Source organism: Nerophis ophidion, linkage group LG03, assembly GCF_033978795.1.
Source record: "Nerophis ophidion isolate RoL-2023_Sa linkage group LG03, RoL_Noph_v1.0, whole genome shotgun sequence".
Lineage (NCBI taxonomy): Eukaryota > Metazoa > Chordata > Actinopteri > Syngnathiformes > Syngnathidae > Nerophis > Nerophis ophidion.
In genome coordinates, this window is record NC_084613.1 from 19,058,281 (window position 1) to 19,068,280 (window position 10,000).

General features: G+C 34.1%; 1 protein-coding gene across 7 annotated transcripts in view; it reads right to left on the reverse strand.

Annotated features, from left to right (window-relative positions):
* LOC133549261 (pleckstrin homology domain-containing family A member 7-like) overlaps nt 1-10,000 on the reverse strand; it is a 287,420-nt gene that overhangs the window by 61,211 nt on the left and 216,209 nt on the right. The window lies entirely within an intron of this gene.

Sequence of the window (10,000 nt, forward strand, 5' to 3'; positions counted from 1 at the left end):
AACCCTATTGTTTTGGAAGCTTATGACCACGCCTGCTGCTAAAGAAAATGTCCTTAGACTGTTGACGGTTTATTTCAGAAACATAAATATTATTTATTATCAAGCACAAAACCTATGACTAAAGTGGTGAAGCTATGTTTTCATTTGCACTTAAATTTTATTGAAAGTTTAGTTCAGAAACATAAATATTATTGTTGTCTATTATTATTATTATTAAGCGCTAAAATTACGACTAAAGTGGTGAAGCTGTATTTTCATTCGCACTGTAATTTTATTGAAAGTTTAGTTCAGAAACATAAATATTATTGTTGTCTATTATTATTATTAAGCGCTAAAATTACGACTAAAGTGGTGAAGCTGTATTTTCATTCGCACTGTAATTTTATTGAAAGTGTATTTTAGTGACATAAACATTAATATTAATTACTGTTAAGAACAAAAAATATGACTAAAATTGTGAAGCAAATTTTTTCATATGCACTCATTTCTACTGTTTATTTAAGAAACATAAAAATCATTATTTATTATTAAGCGCAAAAAAATATGACTAAGGAGGTAAAGCTGTATTTTAATTTTCACTTAAATTTTTATAGACAGTTTATTCAAGAAACATAAATATTAGCATTATTATGTATTATTAAGCGCAACATGTATGACTAAAGTGGTAAAGCTGTATTTTCATTTGCACTTTAATTTCTACACTTTATTAAAGAAGCATAATTATTATTTACTATTAAGCAGAAGAATTATGACTAAAATTGTGAAGCTGTATTTTCATGTGCACCGTCAGTTTGTTGAAAGTTTATTTCAGAAACATAAATATAATTTTTATTAATTATTATAATTAAACGCAAAAATATGACTAAATTGGTGAAAGTAATTGTTTAGATGCACTTTCATTTCTACTGTTTATTTAAGAAACATAAATATCATTATTATTTATTATTAGGCGCAAAAATTATGACCAGGGTGGTGAAGCTGTATTTTCATTTTCACTTAAATTTTATTGAAAGTTTATTTGAGAAACAAATATTTAATATTATTAAGCGTAAAATTATGACTAAAGTGGTGAAGCTATATTTTCATTTGCACTTTAATTTCTAAAGTTTGTTTAAGAAACATAAATATCATTATTATTATTTATTATTAACCGCAACAATTATCACTAGAGTGTTAAGGCTTCATTTTCCTTTGCACTGTAGTTTTATTGAATGTTTATTTTAGTGACATACCGTATTTCCTTGAATTGCCGCTGGGGCGCTAATTAATTTAAAACCTCTTCTCACTCCTGCGCTTACCAAAGGCATGCGGTAAAAGTAAGCATGCACTAATTATTTTAAAACCTCTTCTCACTCCGGCACTTACCAAAGGTATGCAGTAAAAATTTGAGTGTGATGTAAGCTTGGACCTTAAATCCTACTGAATAGCTCTTAATCTTCTTCCCTTTATGCGATTTCAAATTACCGGTATTGAAATCAGCCTCTTCCATTTTGAAAATGATGACAGAGGAAGTGTCATTCGTGACGTCACGAGTTTGACCAGGCGGTAATACTAAGCATGTGCTAATTATTTTGGGAAGCGAGTTTGACCCGGCAACAATTCAAGGCAGGCGCATACTATACGCCCTGCGGCAATTCAAGGAAATACAGTAAATATTATTTTTATTTGCTCATTAATATTAAGCACAAAAAATATGACTGAAACCGTGAAGCTGTATTTTCATGTGCACTGTCAGTTTGTTGAAATTTTATTTCAGAAATATAAATATAATTTTTATTTATTATTATAATTAAACGCAAAAATGATGACTAAATTGGTGAAAGTAATTTTTTATATGCGCTTTCATTTCTACTGTTTATTTAAGAAACATAAATATCATTATTATTTATTATTAAGCGCAAAAAATATGACTAGGGTGGTGAAGCTGTATTTTAATTTTCACTTAAATTTTATTGAAAGTTTATTTGAGAAACAAATACTTAATATTATTAAGCGCAAAATTATGACTAAAGTGGTGAAGCTGTATTTTCATTTGCACTTTAATTTCTAAAGTTTGTTTAAGAAACATAAATATCATTATTATTATTTAATATTAACCGCAACAATTATCACTAGAGTGGTAAGGCTTCATTTTCCTTTGCACTGTAGTTTTATTGAATGTTTATTTTAGTGACATACCGTATTTCCTTGAATTGCCGCCGGGGGGCTAATTAATTTAAAAACTTTTCTCACTCCTGCGCTTACCAAAGGCATGCGGTAAAAGTAAGCATGCGCTAATTATTTCAAAACCTCTTCTCACTCCGGCACTTACCAAAGGTATGCAGTAAAAATTTGAGTGTGATGTAAGCTTGGACCTTAAATCCTACTGAATAGCTCTTAATCTTCTTCCCTTTATGCGATTTCAAATTACCGGTATTGAAATCAGCCTCCTCCATTTGAAAAATGATGACAGAGGAAGTGTGACTCGTGACGTCACGAGTTTGACCAGGCGGTAATACTAAGCATGCGCTAATTATTTTGGGAAGCGAGTTTGACCCGGCAGTAATTCAAGGCAGGCGCATACTATACGCCCTGCGGCCATTCAAGGAAATACAGTAAATATTATTTTTATTTTCTCATTAATATTAAGCACAGAAAATATGACTGAAACCGTGAAGCTGTATTTTCATGTGCACTGTCAGTTTGTTGAAAGTTTATTTCAGAAATATAAATATAATTTTTATTTATTATTAAAATGAAACGCTAAAATTATGACTAAAGTGGTGAAAGTAATTTTTTATATGCGCTTTCATTTCTACTGTTTATTTAAGAAACATAAATATCATTATTATGTATTATTAAGCGCAAAAAATATGACTAGGGTGGTGAAGCTGTATTTTCATTTCAACTTAAATTTTATTGAAAGTTTATTTGAGAAACAAATACTTAATATCATTAAGCGCAAAATTATGACTAAAGTGGTGAAGCTGTATTTTCATTGGCACTTTAATTTCTAATACTAAGCATGCGCTAATTATTTTGGGAAGCGAGTTTGACCCGGCAGTAATTCAAGGCAGGCGCATACTATATGCCCTGCGGCAATTCAAGGAAATACAGTAAATATTATTTTTATTTGCTCATTAATATTAAGCACAAAAAATATGACTGAAACCGTGAAGCTGTCTTTTCATGTGCACTGTCATTTTGTTGAAAGTTTTTTTCAGAAACATAAATATTACATTTATTCATTATCATTAAATGCAAAAATTACGACTAAAGTGGTGAAGCTATTTTTTCATATGCACTTTCAATTGTACTGTTATTTAAGAAACAAATATTATTATCATTTCTTAAGTGCAAAAAATATGACAAGAGTGTTGAATCTGTACTTTCATTTGCACTTAAATTTTATTTGAGAAACAAATATTTATTATTGTTAAGCGCAAAATGATGTCCAAAGGGGTGAAGCTGTATTTTCATTTGCACTTGATTTTTCTCGAAAGTTTATTTCAAAAATATAAATATTAGTATTATTTATTATTATTTTTAAGCTAAAAAATGATGACTTAAGTGGTGAGGCTGTATTTTCATTTGCACTAAAATCTTTTGACTGCTTGTTTAGGGAAACATTATTCATTATTGATTTAGTTAGAATTTAAATATTTTAGCGCCGCCTATGTAAATGTAGATGAATGTTTCATACTTTGTTATAAGTGCCTTCTTTTGATCCGTATTTAGTTTGTACTCAGCCTGCCTTGAGAACAACACGTGGTGTCATATCATTTGACAACCGTAAGTAGGTTAGAAATAATTATTGGATACCATCAAAAAATAAAAATAACATCAGTAATTCAGTGTTAATATTTGAGTGGGGCCCAGAGTACCATGTAGTGGAAAAGTTGGGCCCCCGAGGTCAAAGAGGTTAAGAACCCCTGCTTTGAGGGGTACAAACTTTTTGGCACTGTCTATTGGAATAAAGGGGCGGAGCTCGAGGCAGTGCAGAGTGTTGATTGGTGGACATTGCCCTCTTCCACAACAGGAAGAAGAACGATGTCCTTTATGATGATGTTTACATAGGCTATCTCTATCCAGCATCACTTCCTCCCCACCTTTTCGTTTCTTACGTTCCATTTGCCGCTTCCTGCGCACGGGCCGGTCTCGCGCCTCCCTCCGACATGAGACATGCGCTCGCTCTTTGTCTGGCCGCTATTTAGCGAGCCATTGTGCCTGCCGAAGATAAGCCCGGGCCACACAAAGCTCCCGATAAGCTACATTCTCCCGGAGTCCGATTGGATTTGCAGCGGAGACAATAATAGCCTCTGGGTGTCTCCCTTTCAAGGCATGTCAGCTTTCAGGAGGGGAAAAAATAATAATAAAATAAAATAAAGCCTGAGTGCTCGCTGTAATTTCTGAAGATGCAAAAAAAAATAACTGTGAGGAGGGAGAGAACACCTTAATGGAGAGAGGTGCGTTCTTCTATAGAAATAATCTAACATAACAGGAGTGCTTCTTTAAAGGCCTACTGAAACCCACTACTACCCACCACGCAGTCTGATAGTTTATATATCAATGATGAAATATTAACATTGCAACACATTTAGTTTACTAAATTGCAATTTTGTTGTTGAAAACGTCGCGGAATGATGACGCGTGCGCGTGACGTCACGGACTGTCAGGAAATATTAGCGCTGCACCACTGGCGGCTAAAAGTCGTCTGCTTTAATCGCATAATCACACAGTATTCTAAACATCTGTGTTGCTGAATCTTTTGCAATTTGTTCATTTAATAATGGAGACTATAAAGAAGAATGCTGTTGGTGGAAAGCGGTGGATTGCAGCTGTTTTTAGCACCGAGACACAGCCGGTGTTTTGTTGTTTGTTGTGAAACAGAGCGGTCAAACGAACATGTTTTCTCTACGTCAACCAGCATGTTTTGGGATGGGAAAATTGTGATATATATCTTACCGGAGACATCATTGGATTATTCGTCGTCCTGCAGCAGCTGTCAAAAAAGGCAGCTGTGAGCTTGGCTACTTGGCTTCTCTCTGAAACACTGCGTGTTCACCGCAGCCATTCGACCTCGAGGTATGTCTTTACAATCTTTAAAATCTCACTAAAACACTATTAAAACAATAAGCAGATAAGGTAGTGGTTTTTAACCTTGTTGGAGGTACCGAACCCCATTAGTTTCATATGCGCATTCATCGAACCCTTCTTAGTGAAAAAATAAAATGTTTTTTTTCAAATTCAAGACAAAGTTATGTGTATTTGGTAGCACTTTAGTATGGAGAACATATTCTAAGTAGCAAAGACTTAATTTAGAGTTGTTTGGTTAAGGTTAGGGTTATAATAAGGCCATGTCGTATAAGGCATTAATAAGTACATAATGATGACTAGTTAAGAACCAATATGTTACTAATTTGCACGCTAATAAGTCACTAATTAATGGTGAATATGTTCACCATACTAAAGTGTTACCATGTTTTTTTAATGGTGCACAAAATGAACCGTGCATGAACATCACCTTGTTCAAAGAACAAAACCAACACAGTGCATGAACTCACAACAAATTACACACCTGCAGATTGGTGTGACTTCTGCTGTTACCGTATCCATAATACCCTAATAGGGAGAAGTTTTTATTGACACGATGAGTCGGGTGTGTTTTGACCTCCGCCGAACACCTGGGGTTCGATCGAACCCAGGTTAAGAACCACTGAGATAAGGGATCTTCCAGAATTATCCTAGTAAATGTGTCTAATTACATCTGAAACGCTCACACTGCCGCTGCCCGGAGCTGTCGTTTTTTTTTTGTTTGTTTTTTTCCTAGTCCTTCACTATCAATATCCTAATTCACAAATCTTTCATCCTCGCTCAAATTAATGGGGAGATTGTGGATTTCTCGGTCCAAATTGCTCTTACTGCTGGTGGCTCCCATTATAAACAAAGAGAATATGTGTGGAGCCCTGCAACTCGTGACGTCCCGCGTACATACTTCCGGTAAAGGCAGGACTTTTTTATTAGCGACCAAAAGTAGCAAATTTTATCGTCGATGTTCTCTACTAAATCTTTTCAGCAAAAATATGGCAATATTGCGAAGTGATCAAGTATGACACATAGAATATACCTGCTATCCCCGTTTAAATAACAAAATCTCATTTCAGTAAGCCTTTAAGCCATTAGTGGACTGCATGCACAGAGGCGGGACGTGAAGAAGGTCCAAAAACCAAAGGAACTGAAGACCAAAGTACAAAAGTAGACAACATGCACAAAGGACACGAGAGGAAAAATATACAAATATGTGAATATGTATATTCTCCCCTCCCAAACAAACATCACATCAAGAGGAGACGACACCAGGTGAGAGTACCTATTTACGTGACCACTGGCGGCGCTCAGCGGTCTCCCCGGGGGGCGGGCAGCCGACCAATGGGGAACAAGAGAGGGAAGTCGTGAATGAGGGGCAGGGGGTGACTTACAGCGGGTCCAGGGTCGCTTTCGATAAGTCCCAAAGAGAAAGAGATGATACGGTATAATCTGCTCACAGACGCCACCCGGTGGTTGTTCGAGCGCACTGCAGCTCGTCCCGGATAGGCCACACTTCTTAATGATTCAGGCGCATGCAGGATTCTCACAAGAATTAGGCATAGATACAACCTTGCCTACTGTACAAGTGTGCAGAATACCTTGGACTCATACTGGTAGCACCAGGAAGGTGGGGTTTAGCTGCTATGCCACCAAAGGAGGTGTCACTTTCCTCTACTGAGATCATTCTCAATAAATAATTAAAAAAAAAATGTTTTTAGCATTATTTATGGTCACTAAGAAACTTGTAAAAACTTATGTTAAGTGGACATATTTAAAATAAAAAAAAGAGAGGGAGCACCAGGGGAAAGTTGTTTTAAATTACTGACGGTAACATAAAGCAATTGTATCTAATATTATTGTAGTTAATATTTAACAAATTTTGACATAATACATATATATACTGTATATATATATATATATATATATATATATATATATATATATATATATATATATATACATATATATTTTCATTAAGAGTGTCAAAAAAATCAATTTTATAATGAGTTGCGATTCCTATTTGTAACAATTCCCAATCGATAATTTATTTTTATTTTTTTTCTGTTTTACTAAAAAAAAAAAAAAAGAGCACTGTTGGAAACTTCTGGTGATGTCCTATTTGTATTTGGGTACAATTTTGTTAAACAAAACCAGGTTTATTTTAAGTAATATAAACATTACACGATTTATATATCTAATTCATAGAGAAATGTAGTTAATCATAAAACTGGCACCCAATGTATTAAAAAAATATTGATCGGTTTAAATCAATAATTGATTCTGGTTTTAATCATTACCCCAAGAATCATATACAAATATATAAATATATAAATATATATATATATATATATATATATATATATATATATATATATATATATATATATATATATATATATATATATATATATATATATATATATATATATATGCCTGTAACTCCTTTGGGCACAATTCGATGTTTGGGGTAATGATTAAGAAAATAAACAATTCATATGTATTATATAAATATATTCTATAAATATATATAAATATATATATATATATATATATATATATATACATATATACAAATATATGTACATATGTGTATGTATGTGTGTATATATACATATACACATATATACATACATGCATACATATATATACACATACATGTGTATATGTATAAATGTACATACATATATATGTATATATACACATACATACATATAAACATACATACATACATACATACATATATGTATATACATACATACATAGAACGAACAATTATACATCTTTTTTTAATCCACAAGAAGCTTTTTAGAATGGTATTTTATTGTAATTGTGTCATAATAACATTTCAAAATTAACTTGGCTGTCTGGGGCGGAAACGTCCCTGGTATTTGTTTTCCCTCAGCGCCGTTTCCCTACACTTCCAAAAATAGTCCAGACACATAATTATAGCAGAGATGTGGAATCCCAAACATGATCTCGAGAGGCTGGCATGCAACACAGCATCAAGATGTAGGCAACATTGTGCTCTATATGCTACAATTAACTTTATTGTACTTTACATGCCCGGACTTTTAGGACACCCTTGACCAAAACATTACTTTTATAGTTGTAAAATTGTATACATTTTAACTTATTTATTTTCATAATATTATAATCAATATAATTAACTGTTTATTCTTTGTTATTAAATCTTATTGAAATTAACTACCTCTTAATGCAATGAACCTGTATGTTATTGGACAAGGAGAATTAAGACGTTACAACAATAAATCTGTTAACATAAAAAAAACTGCTTTAATAACTGATCATTTAAAAAAAAAAACGCTACAACAAGGCAAGATAACCTGTTCTGTGCTGTTGGTGTGTCAGGGTGTGCAAAACAAGCGCTCCTTCTTACTTATTTTCTGCAAGTTGTACACTTCCCATGACCTCATTGTAAACAAATCATGAACTGTTTCAGAAAAAGACAACTGAGGTGCGATTTGCACCAAACATTTTACGAGGAGAGGAAAAAAACATAACATTTCAACACACCAAACAGCGACACCAGTGTTTTGAAAGCGTTTAAAGACGCCTGCTGCTTTTTCAAATCCATATTTAATCGACTCTTTTTCACCTCCAGGTGTGCACAAACTCACTTAAATCCACAATTAAAAAACAATGCATATAAATAAGTTATCAGTATCGGTTTTCAGAAGCCCAAAGTTACTTGCTTCGGCTGTGAAAAATAAATAGTGTAAATTCCGGACTATAATCCGCTACTTTGTACCCCAGGGTTTATAAAAGTGGACGTGGTGTCCTCTGGAACAAAGAGGAAATTAAACATCCGGATTGTTCTAGGCGCAAAGTTCAAAAGCCAGCATCTGTGATGGTATAGGGGTGTATTAGTGCCCAAGGCATGGGTAACTTACACATCTGTGAAGGCACCATTAATGCTGAATGGTCCATACAGGTTTTGGAGCAACATATGTTGTCATCCAAGCAACGTTATCATGGACGCCCCTGCTTATTTCAGTAAAACAATGCCAAGTCACGTGTTACAACAGCGTGGCTTCGTAGTAAAAGTGTGCGGGTACTTTTCTGGCCCGCCTGCAGTCCAGACATGTCTCCCATCGAAAATGTGTGGTGCATTATGAAGCGTAAAATACGACAACAAGACCCCTGATTGTTGAACAACTTAAGCTGTACATCAAGCAAGAATGGGAAAGAATTCCACTTTCAAAGCTTCAACGATTAGTTTCCTCAGTTCCCAAACGTTTATTGAGTGTTGTTAAAAGAAAATTTGATGTCACACAGTGGTGAACATGCCCTTTCCCAACTACTTTGGCACATGTTGCAGCCATGAAATTGTAAGTTAATTATTATTTGCAAAAAAAAAAAAAAAAGTTTAGGAGTTTGAACATCAAATATCTTGTCTTTGTAGTGCATTCAATTGAATATAGGTTGAAAAGGATTTGCAAATCATTGCATTCCATTTATATTTACATCTAACACCATTTCCCAACTCTTATGGAAACGGGGTTTGTGTATATTTTTTGTTTTTGTGGTTTTAAAAATGAAAAAATATGGTAAAATGGCATACTTTGATTTTTCAGCATGCGGCCCTCAGTGGACAAAGTTTGGACACCCCTGATCTACCTGCTGCGAGGCAAAATGACATTTGAGATACTGGTAGTGTAAGGCTGCCAGATCCATTACACATGTGTTATAGAAGTGATATCGGCATGCAGGCCACATTTCAATGCATGTAGACGCTCGCTGAGCCAGGCAGAATTTACGAGTTGCCTGTCCGAAATGGAAGAATCCCTGAAAGTGGAGACTTTTATGTACATTTATAGATTCATTTTACTAGGTTGTTAATACTGCAACTGCGGAGAATTATGCAGCTTTAATGTGATCGCTCATCTGAAGTTAGATTTGGGGTGCCTGCCTA